Source organism: Trichosurus vulpecula, chromosome 8 (assembly GCF_011100635.1).
Source record: "Trichosurus vulpecula isolate mTriVul1 chromosome 8, mTriVul1.pri, whole genome shotgun sequence".
Lineage (NCBI taxonomy): Eukaryota > Metazoa > Chordata > Mammalia > Diprotodontia > Phalangeridae > Trichosurus > Trichosurus vulpecula.
Genome location: NC_050580.1, coordinates 85,922,311 through 85,934,704, shown reverse-complemented (window position 1 = coordinate 85,934,704; position 12,394 = coordinate 85,922,311). Strand labels below are relative to the sequence as shown.

The 12,394-nt window shown below is 38.7% G+C and overlaps 1 pseudogene; it reads right to left on the bottom strand.

Annotated features, from left to right (window-relative positions):
* Nucleotides 1-10,139: 10,139 nt before the first annotated feature.
* LOC118829993 lies at nucleotides 10,140-11,999 on the bottom strand (annotated as a pseudogene).
* Nucleotides 12,000-12,394: the final 395 nt, after the last annotated feature.

Here is a 12,394-nt window from a genome sequence, read left to right as displayed (position 1 = left end):
TTTTTAACGAGTACCCTGTTTTTATCCCACCTTCTTCCACTGTTCTGATTAATTGAGTTTATTGGGCACATGGTACATTTTTCACAAGCTCCTTTTAGGGAACTTTAAAAAAGAAATGAGATTTGCTAGAAAATCTATAGGTCAGGAGTAAGCAATAATTTTAGTCTAAATCACCAGTAGGATGGTTTGAGTAGCCTTGGGAAAATCCAAGTCGTTACCATCATTACTAGTGCCATGGCCACCATGAGCTGATGTTTATATAGCACTTTAAGATTTGCAAAGGTCTGGATATACTTTATATCATTGGATTATCAAAACAACCTAGTGAGGTCGGTACTACTGGTATAATTACCTCCATTTTGTAGATGTAGAAAACAGACATTAAGTGACTTGTTTATAATAATACAGTGTTAGAGGTAGGATTCAGAATCAGATTAGAGAGGGGAAGAGAAGAGCAAGTCCAATCCATACCTCAATAAGAATTTTATAGATGAGAAAATCGAGGACTCCAAAACTTAAGTGACTAGCATAAGGTCATACAGGTAATGAATAGGGCTAGACTTTGAACCCTGCACTCTGACTCCAAAATTCAGCACTCTATTTGGTGCCAAAGATATTTTTCATCTCTAAAATATCAAATTTGAAGTTATGGATATATCTACATATCTGGGCAGAAAATTTAATCTTTTAAAATAAGTGGAATTTCCTCTATTTTGCTCCCAGATTATTCCATTCCCCACATCTCAGTCTGTTACAGGAGTTTTAGCACTCAATACATTTAGGCAGTAATGCCTAAAATAAAAGGCTTTGATTTCAATTCTTACAAAGGAAGGCTTTTAAGGACAAAAACAATAGACCCAGGGGCAGTAACATGGTAGAATAAGGGCAAGGAAAGAAGGGTTTGGGTCAAAGATAATCAGGTCTTAGTAGCTGGACAAGGAAAGACAAAACTGAGAACTGTTGCTAGTAGTGGTGATAGTGGGATCCCAGACTCTTGGTTGTGCAATGTGCAGTAGTCTTCAGGCCATATCAAATGAGGGAAGGGAAGTCAGCAGGGGCCTTATAAAAGACTAGCTTCAAACTTGGCAATCTAGTTACTTTACTTATCGAATTGTTTTTATTTTTAAGATTTTTTTCATTCTGAACTTAAAACCAAAACAAGCCTTTACATACATGCAAAAGAATGGAAAAAAGAGGATTACATGTAAAACTGCAAATTTGCCACCTCCAGTTAGCTTTTCTTTGAAAATATATAATAAATTCAATTTATAACTTTCTAAGCTGTCCTGCTTTTTTGTCTTTCTGTCCTTTCTCTTCTCTTCTGTATGTCTAAAAATGCTTCAAGGATCCTTTTTACCCCTTCCTTCCTTTCTTCCTCCTTTCCTTACTCCCCCTAATATCTCTCTACCTCCTCTTCTTTAAAAAGAGGAAAAAATCCTTTGTGATAAATACGCATAATCAAGCAAAACCAAAATGAAACAAAACATTCTTACATTGGCCATATAAAAATGTATGTCTTATTCTAAATCTTGAGTCTATTACTTCCCTTTCAGAAGATAGGTGGCATGCTTCAACACTGGTCCATTATTTGGTCATTTTATTGATAAGAGATCTTAAGTTTTTCAAAGTTGCTTGTTGTCATTGTATAATTAGTCACACACTACTTTATTCTGTATGATTTCATACAAGTCTTCCCAGGTTTCTCTGATATTACCTCTTATTATTTACAGCGTAATGATATTCCATTTCACTTATTATGCTATAATTTGTTTAATAATTTCTCAATTCATGGGTACCCTTTCCCCTTATCTTGCAGTCCTTTGTTATAATAAAAAGAGCTGGTATAAATATTTTTGTACCTACTTTGATCTCTCTGAGGTATAGGCCTAGTAGTGGTATTACTGGGTCTAAGTGTATGCACAGTTTAGTGGCTTTTTTGGGGGGTAAAGTTCCAAATTTCTTTCCAGAATGGCTGGGCCAATTCACAGATGCAACAACAGTGTATTAGGGTATACCTCGTTCTGCCGAGCTATTGTCACTTCTCCCAGCTTATGGGTAAGCTAATATAATTGTAAGATCATAGATTTAGAGCTGAAAAGGACCTCAGAGGCCACTGGTTTCAACCCTCTCATTTTATAGATGAGGAAGTTGAGGCACAGAGAGGTTAAGTGATTCACACAGGGTTACACAGATAGTAAGTGTCTGAAGAAGGCTTTGAATACATAGCTTTCTCATTCCAAGTCCTGGGCTGGATCTATTATACCATGTTGCCTGTGTTCAGATCCTTCATCACTGTTATACCAAGTAGCTCAGTGATGCAAGGGAGGGGTCAGGTTCTCTTTCACAGATATTTGATTGTTTTCCCATACCCAATGTCAAAGGCAAGGAAGCTCTGAGGACTGGCCTTTGAAGATCACAATATGTTGACATGTATCATGATTTCCAGAAGCTTCCTAAAACAAGCAGGAAGTATATCTATATTCTAGTCTCATGCAGAAGGAGCTGGAGGCAAATGATACTAGGTCTCCAAATACCATATCTTTTAAACTGTTAAGTTCTTTTATTCTAGAGACATTCCAAACCTCAAGCCCATCCCCACCAAATCAGTATTTACATGTTTTGTCAATATATTTCAAGCCCTAGAGTGTTCCCTGGCCAACTAAACTTGGGAAATATTGCCCTACCTCATTCTAATCTGAATCTACCACAGTGGGGTTACCATGTGTGGTGGTAGGGCAGAGGATCTGCTTTGTGTTATGGCTCAGGACACCCAAAGGGCTGATAGTGTCTTATCTTGGAGGCTTATTCCATTAAAGGTAGTTATTAGGACATTTCACTATCCCTCTAAGGGTTATCAATGTTTAATAACTTTCATGAGGATTCCTAAGTCTTTATCTGCCCCAGCCACTAAAAGTTGTTAATTCCCCATCTTCTCACTATGGAGATCTTGTACTTTACCTAGGTTGATTACTATACACCTGTCTCCATCAAACTATTTTCTGTTTTTGTGTAATTCTTCCAACTTATCAAGGCCTTTTTGAATTTGAAGACTATACAGCCATTATTATTTCCACCAGATAATCTGCCTTATCCAATTTTGTGTTTTCAGAGCTGGTAATATTTCAAAATGATTCAGTAAGCACTTCTTTAATATTGGAAATCACCTAAGTACAATAAAAGGGTTTTCCCCCATGAGATTAAATAGTATAAAACATCTTGCAGAGAAACTTCAAGTTTAATTACAATATTTCACAGGAAGTTATAGGTCCAGATTTGGGACAATAATATGCTAAGGTGTCCATCCACGCTTCCAAATTATCTGAATATTTTAATGATACCATATTTTCTTACAGACAAAAGTGTGTACTAGATGTTGAATTCAAAGGTGCACTTTAGATACATTTGTTTCACATGCCTAGATATGGCACATGGAAGGACCTCAAGGGTTCAGTTCATTACAAGTTCAATATGAATCTATAATGTGATATGGTTCAATAGTAAGGATGTGGTATTTGAAGGAGGACCTTAGTTCAGATCCAAGCTCTGCTACTTGATTACGTATGGGACCTTGAACAAGTCTCTTCTCTGTGCCTCATTTTCCCCATATACAATATGAGAGGTTGGACTAGATGGCCTCTGGGATCCATTACAGCTCTGTGGCTACTAAACGATGAAGATGATCTTAAGCTGCGTTAATAGAAACAGAACACCCAGGCAAGGTGACAATAGTCCTCCTGTCCTCTATTCTGGCCAGAACATATCTGGAATATTGTGTGCAGTTTTGGGTGTCATGATGTAAATGGGACAGTCAAAACTGTTATTAGATTCAGAGGAGAGAGGGCTGTATGAAGAACTATTGGAGAACATGTATATACACATACCATGTACAAATATGTATGTAGTTTCCCTCATTAGAATGTGAGTTCCTTGAGATTAGGGATTATCTTGTTTCTCTATTTATATCCCCAGCACTTATCATAGTACTTTGCACATGAAGAACATTAAATATGTACACACATATTATATTATATATAAATTATGTGACATACATCATCTATAAAAGTATATGTTACACATGTGTATATGTATGTATATATACGCCACATATATGTGTTTTTATACAAAGAATTTTCTGATGCAAGTCAGATGTAAAGGTTCAGTGGTCCTTAGGGTGCAGCAACAGGCTGAAGGTAATAAATTTTCATTAATGTCATTTCCATTGTTAAAACCATATCTGTTTCTGATATTGAATCAGAATAAAGTAATTGACCATATGGTGTGGATGACCAATATGCTCAGCATTACCAAGGAATGTTCCTAAAAAGGGGGCTTTAAAACTCAAATAATTCCCTAACAGATGGTGTGTGAGTGGGATGTTTTTAAGCAGAAATCCTAGCTGCTCTTTGCTTACTCTAGACAGCTACTTCCAAACTAACAGACAAAAAAAATACACAATCTGCTTTGTTTGGTATTATGTAGACTCTCGCAACTATATTTGCCTTTTCTCACATTTTCAAATGGTTCGGCACCCCAAGGAAAATCGGAATGCTGTGGGAAAAATTTTTTAAATTAAAATCTTTTGTTATCCTGCACTTGACTAACTTCATTAATCACAGGCACAGACATGTACTCAGGAGAATAGAAAAAGAGGATTGAACCTGAAACAATAGATCTCGATTGTTTATAGCACACATCTTTAAAAGATGTAAGATATGCATGTTCACATGGGTTGTCTAAATAAACAGAAATGGCTCTCAGGTGGCATGGATAGATATCTCTGCTAGCTGACTCAGCCTTCTCCAAGAGATTTGGCAACTTCTGCCTTGAGGAGAGGAGGACAAGTGCTATGACTAGGTGCTTGTTCCTTCCAGAGGGGATTTATAGCTGTCTATTTTCCTTGGATATCACTGGTCTAGGGCATAAGATTTTAGTTGGTCAAACCGCTTCCCTGGCCACTTTTTAAGGGGGTGGGTAGTCAGAAGCTTGGAGAGGGCAGCTAGGTGGCATGGTGGATAGAGTGTCCAGCCTGGAATCAGGAAGACTCCTCTTTGTGAGTTCAAATCTGGCCTCAGATACTTACTAGCTATGTGACCCTGGGCAAGTCACTTAACCCTGTTTGCCTCAGTTTTGTCATCTACAAAATGATCAGGAGAAGAAAATTCACCATTTCAAGACTGATGACCAGAGTTGGTTTTGTGTTTGTACTCAATAATTTCTATTCTAGTTCTAAGAAGATTTAGGAACATGGTCCATAACTATCCAAAATGGTTTTTGGGGGGAGACAGGACCTACGATTTCGTTGGTATAGGGAATGCTCATTGGTAGAGGGAATGCCCTCTCCCATTGTAGATTTGCACCTGCTTGACAACTTCTACCCCCAATCTTAAAGTCAGCTCTTGCTGAATCTGAGGTTGGTTCTCTGAATTGGTAAGTAAAATGAATAATGTGTCGGCTAATCAGGTTTGCTAGATCTTGGTTAATGAAAGCATCTTACAGCAGCTGTCATTCTGTAAATGGATTTCTTACCTATTAGATGGCATCTAATTTGAAAAAAAAATACTCTGTCACTCAAATAACAGCCTAGGCTGCAAATAATTGGATCAGATGTTGATAGGAGACCCTGCTCCTATGTCATAAATTCGATAGTCTTATGAATTCAGTTCAACGCTCTCATGAATCAAGCTGGTAATGATCCCTACCTTATGGGTTGGATCCAAGCACAATAGGGATAGAATCAGAGAATGAAGGATGGAGCTGAAAGGGACCCCTGAGATCATTTAGTTCAACCCTCTCATTTTACAGATGGTAAAATTGGGGCCCACGGAGGGGAAATGATTCGCTTGAGGCCACAGAGCTGGTTCGTGACAGAGCTGGAGGAAGAACCCAGGCCCTTGGCTCGTGGCCAGCACTTATTATCATCAGCCATTTTCTTCTCTTTTTCCACCAAAGAGCATGGTCAGAGTCGGTCAGTTGGTCAGTTAACGGGCATTGATTAAACACTATGCTAAGTGCTGGGCACACAAAGAAAGGCAAAAACAGTCCTTGCCTTAGAGGGGTTCAAGTCTAATGAGGGAGACAAGGTAGGAACAACTATATACAAACAAGATCTATGTGTGTGTGTGTGTGTGTGTGTGTGTGTGTGTGTGTGTACACACACATGTATCTGGAGAAAATCAACAGATGGAAGATCTGCCAAAGATTAAATGGATAGTGTCTGAGGCTAGATTTGAACTCAGGTCTTTGGATATTCATAATGATAATGAAAATAATGATAACAATAAACTAATATCTTTTCATTTTATCCTGACAATAACTCTATGATATAGTTATCTCTGTCCTTCTCTTCCTAGTATACATATCTCTATATCTACATGTATTATCTATTTGAAAACCATATGTAACATACATAAGGCATCTATATATGCTGTATGTATCACAGACAATAGATACTTATATGTCATATGCAATATTTACATATATGTGCATTATAGGCATACCACATATGTTAAAGAAAATTAGGTAAAAAACTATATTTATACATGTGTATATGTATATACACACACATATATATACTATATACATAGTGTATATATATATATATATACACACAAACATGCATATATGTAGATAAAGGTTTTCTACCGCGCACTTCACATAATTTTTTAAAAGCTCTCTCTAATGTGTTTTGTTTCTGTACACAAGAACTGATGCATATTCACAGAAGGGGAAGAGGTTCTTGGCAATGAATGGGTTACCATTTTCAGAAATACCTTACAGTACACTTATATACTATGCTAAAGCAATGAATTCCTATTAAGGCATACTTTAGTTTGCATGTGCACATCCATTAGCCTCCATGAGGAAAACCAGACCCTGTATGAAGAAAATTGAGGCTAATAAACTTCTGATTAGTCTTAAGATGCTCTTTAATGATCTTACTTCTAAAAATGACATTTCTTATAAGCCCAAGGAATTAAAAACAAATTTGAGATGAAGAATTTTCTTTGCTAAAAGTAGAATTAATTTTTTTTAAAAAATGGATAGTTCTATGAAATGTTCTATTGAATTTATATTTTGTCGTAAAAAATCTAGGCTTTGAAGTTTGGAAGTGCTCTATAATAAGCGCAAGTTAACTTTTTATGTTGAAATAACAGTATCAACTGAAGTCACATAAACAGGCATAAATAAATTAAAACATATTATAATTGCCACATTTACTAGCAGTCCCTAACTTTCTCCCCATTAGAAACAGATATTCTACAGTTAAAATGGGAGAGGGGCTGTACCACAATGAGACTTCACCAGGGATAGACTGCCCACTGCTCACAATCTAGTTTCCTTCAGGCAGGATGCTGCAGTCCTTAGAAGGAGGAATGCCCTTTAGAGGAAAGGTTCTGAAAGCTTGATAAGAGCAGAAGAGGAACTGTGAATAGGGTTAGCTCTTTCACTTACTCCACAAACAGGATTTGTCTAAAGCACAATTCACAAACCTACCATCACTCTTACCAGACATTCAGACATCTTTCCATGTACACATGACAAAGACATCTCATGTTCCTTCAAGTCATGTGTCTGGTGGAGTATGGAAAGGGGCAAATAGATAAATATATGACAAGTAAGTAAACTCTTTTTAGAATGTATGTCTCTTTCATGTTTAAAGTCTGTAGGCCGCAACTTTCATAAACCTTCCGAGTGTAACCATTTGAACTGATTGACTAGTCGCTTAAATTGATACACACACATAAATACGGCAAGAGCTGTTATTATAAGGAACTCATTCTAAAGGTGTACAATAGGAGAGATCAAGAGAGCGGGAGAGAGAGGGAGAGAGAGAGGGAGGGAGGGAGAGCGAAGAGAGAGGGAGAGGGAAGAGTGGAGGGAGGGAGAGGGAGGGAGGGAGAGAGACAGATAGAGAGACAGAGACACACACAGAGAGAGAGAAGTTCTGAGATAAGACAAAGCAGAGGAACAATTCTCTTAGATAAAGGTTGTTTGGGGAAGACTTATTTTTAAATGGTTTTCCTCTTTTCAGCAAATTAACCACTTTGCTCTTTAAAACTTGGGGTAGGTGCGTTGCACAGGGTCTTCGCAGCTGCTGGAGGATTTTTTTCCCCCATATTTAGGGACTGAGGGATGTGAAGACTGAGCCCAGCAGTAGATTTTATTTTGAAAATATTTATTAAGTGCCTACTATGTACAAGGACACTCTGCTAGGGATATAAAGACAAATATAAAACAATACCTACATTCAAGAGGTTGACATATTCTGCTAGGGTCACATAAACATATTAAGACCATCTGGGGCCTCTAAGGAGTAAAAAGCTGAAGAACCTTTTGTCTAGTCTAGCACATGATGGAACATAGGAGGACACATTAGAGGCATCATAGTGCATAGAGTACTGAGTCTAGAGACAAGAAGACTGGAGTTTAAATTCAGCCTAGACACTTAACAGCTGCATGACCTTGCGCAAATTACTCAACCCTTGTCTGCCCCAGTTTTCTCATCTATAAAATAGGGATGATCATAGTACCTCATTTTACAGATAAGGAAACTGAAGCCTCCCAGAGTAAAGCAACTTGCCAAAGGCTGCTCAGAATGACACAGATAGAATATGGTCCCAGGTCATCTGACAACAAACACTTCACTCTTCTCAAAAACTCATAGAATGGTTCAGTTTAATAAACAATTAGTAGTCATCCATTATATGCAAAGTATCAAGCTAGGTACTATCCATACAAAGATGAAAAAGTGACAAAATTTCTTCAAGGAACTTAAAGTCAAGTGTGTGTGTGTGTGTGTGTGTGTGTGAGTGACAGAGAGAGAGAGAGAGAGAGAGAGAGAGAGAGAGAGAGAGAGAGAGAGAGAGAGAGAGAGAGAGAGAGAGAGAGAGATCTGGAGAATAAAATATGACATGTACAAAAATAATTATGCAGATATTGGTTTACGAGGCCACTAGGTAGCAATGTGGGTAATAATTCTGTACTTGGAGTCAGGAAGACTTGAGTTCAAGTTTACCTCAGACACTTACCAGCTTTGTGACTGGGCAAGATACCTAACCTCTCTGGGTCTCAATTTCCTCATTTCTAAAATGGGAATAATAATAGCATGGACCTCTCAGGGTTATTGTGAGGTAGATGAGATAATATTTGTAAAGTTCTTTGCAAACCTTCATGTCCTCCGCTAGGTGGTGCAGTGGATGGAGTGCAAGGCCTGGAGTCAGGAAGATCTGAGTTTAAATCTGGCCTTAGATACTACCTGGATGACCCTGGGCAAGTCACTTAACCCTGTTTGCCTCAGTTTCCTTATCTGAAAAAAAGAGCTGGAGAAGGAAATGGCAAACCACTCCAGTATCTTTGCCGAGAAAACACCAAGTGGGGTCATGAAGAGTCAGACATGACTGAAATGACTGAACAACAAAAATAATAACTTATTACAACAGAATGTATTATAATGGTATCATATTATATTAGTAGATATAGCATATATATTAATATATCAGTAAAATAGTATATATCCTAATATATTAGTATGATATACAATTACATAATATATTAATATTATATATACTAATATATTAGTATGGGATATGTAATAGTATATATTATAGAGGTACAGTAACTATTATTATTATTATTATTTAGAAAATACTGCTAGCGAGAAAAGCGGGTTGAGTTGGCAGTGTTCTGGGAGGGGCAGAGGGGTGGTGGTGGCTCTAGGCAAGATTTTCAGCATCAGCCTCCCAACAGTGCCTGCAGGTAGTTCAAAGCGAGCTCATCCACACTTCACCTCTCTTGAAACCTACTGTTCTCAGAGGCTTGTGACTGATTTCTAGGCATATCTGAATTGTGAATCCCTAGGCCAGGCTTGTCCAGTTCAACGTTACTCTCTCATTTCTTTGATGGTGCCCATCCTAGACAGATTTTATTCTCCAGGACAAGCATTGCATTTCCACTTGTTTACAGTAGAGATGAAGTGCGAAGTGCTTCATTTCTTTCCCTCTGCACACATTCAAGTATCCAGAATGCCCTGATTTACACGGTAGCTTAAATAGTACTTTTAAATTGCTACTGCCTTGACTACAAATTGGAGTCCTTCAGTTTTTGGAAAGTTGTGCCAAATGTTCTTTCTTTGGATGCATTTAGTCACCCTCTTCAATGGTAGGTCTGGAAGAAGCACCTCCAGATGGGGCTGTTCCCCTGCTCTCTCCCTCACAGAACCCACCAGGCATGCCTCCTGGCATGTCCCCTGCACTCTGGTACAGCTTAGAAAAGATGGGGTTGCAGACCTTCTCCAATTCTTTCTCCTGATGCTCAGATTCTTCCTTCTCAGCAGTCTGAGTACTTCATTATATTTCTCAAGGATTTCTTCATCATCAATTTTGCCTTAGAATTTCTCATCCTCTATAGGAGCTTTCATGTTGAAAGCATAAGATTCAAGAGAATTCTTGGAAGATACCTCATCTCTCCACTTCTCATCTTCAGCTTTGCATTTCTCAGCCTCCTGGATCATGCGCTCAATGTCTTTTTTGCTCAGATGGCCTTTGGTGGTGGTCTTATTCTCCTTGCCTGTGCTCTTCTCCACAGCAGAAACAATGAGGATGCCATTTACATCAATGTGAAATGTTACTTTAGTCTGAGGAACACCCCTGGGATGGGGGGATTTCTGTGAGCAAGCAGTTTATCCTTTGTCATTGCTCCCTCACCTTCATAAGCCTGAATAAGCATACTGGGCTGATAGTAGGAGTAGGTGGCAAAGGTCTTCCTCTCCTTGGTGGGGATGGTGGCTCTGCATTTGATCAGAACTGTCACAACTTCACCAGCAGTTCAACTCCAAGGAAAAGAGGAATGATGTCCAAACAGCAGTAAGTCCTGCAAATTCTCAGATTTGTCTCCACAAAAGATGGCATCCTAAACAGCTGCACTGTGGGCAACAGTCTCATCAGAATTGGTACTCTTGTTGAGCTCCTCACCATTGAAGAAATTCTGTAAAAGCTTCTGGATTTGGGAGATCCAAGTGGAACCACCCATCAAGACAATGTCATGAGTTTGAGTTTTATCTAGCTTGGCATCTTTTAGGGCCTTTCCATATGGCCCAGTGTGCCATGGAAGAGGTCAGCATTAAGCTCTTCAAAATGGGCACAGGTGATGGAAGTATAGAAGTTGATATTTCATAGAGGGAGTCAATCTCAATAGTGGCCTGGGTAATGGAGGAGATGGCACACTTTGCACATTTACAAGCAGTGTAAATGGCAGACAACCCTCTTGTTTTTTCACTTTTGCTTAAACTCAGGAATGAAATGGTTGACCATGCATTTATCAAAATCCTCCCCACCCAAGTGGGTGTCCCCAGCCGTGGACTTGATTTCAAAGATACCATCTTCAATGGTAAGAATGGAGACATCAAAAATCTCAACTCCAAGGTCAAAGATCAACACATTTCTCTTGACTCCTACCTTTTTGTCCAAGGCACAAGCAATAGCAGCAGCAGTTGGCTTATTGATGACTTGGAGCACACTGAGATCAGTGACGGTTCCAGAATTTTTGATGGTCTGATGTTAGGAATCATTGACTACAGCATGTGTGACGGTGTTCTCAAGGTAAAATTCACCAATTTCTTTCATCTTGGTCAAGACCATAGAACATACTTTTTCTGGATAGAAACTTTTGGTCTCACCTTTGTACTCCACTTAGACCATAGGCCTGCTTGCATCATTCATCACCATGAAAAGCCAATGCTTCACATTTGACTGTACAATTACATCCTCAAATCTGCGACCAATGAGACGTTTGGCATCAAAGACCGTGTTGGTGGGGTTCATTGCAATTTGATTCTTTGCAGCATCACTAATTAAATATTTTGTGTCGGTGAAGGCTATGTAGCTTGGGGTGGTCCTGTTTCTTTGGTCATTAGCAATGATCTCCACTCTTCCATGTTGGAAAACTCCCACACAGGAATAAGTGGTGCCAGGCTCAATCCCAACTGTGGGTCCCTTTGACATAGCCCCTGGGACATCAGGGGTCATGGCTGACTGGTGTGGATCAAGGAGGGCTGCTGTTGCTGTGAGTAGCTTCCTTACTTAGTTTTAATAGCTCCAGGTCCCCAGATCAACAGATCTAACTTTTTGTTTCTCTAGAATAAGGAATGCTTTCTCCTTCATTTGTTCTCTATTTGTAAGTTTTTAATAAAATGTATACTCAGCTTTTCACTTTCACTGTGTAGTGGAGTTTGAATAAGGAAAGAAACAAGCATTTATTTAATCATCTACTATGTTCTAGGAACTGTGCTAAGTGCTTTCTAAATACCTCATTTGGTCTTCACAACAACCCTGTGAGGTAGGCGATGTAATTATCTTCATTTTACAGTTGAGGAAACTGAGGCAAACAGAGGTTAAAT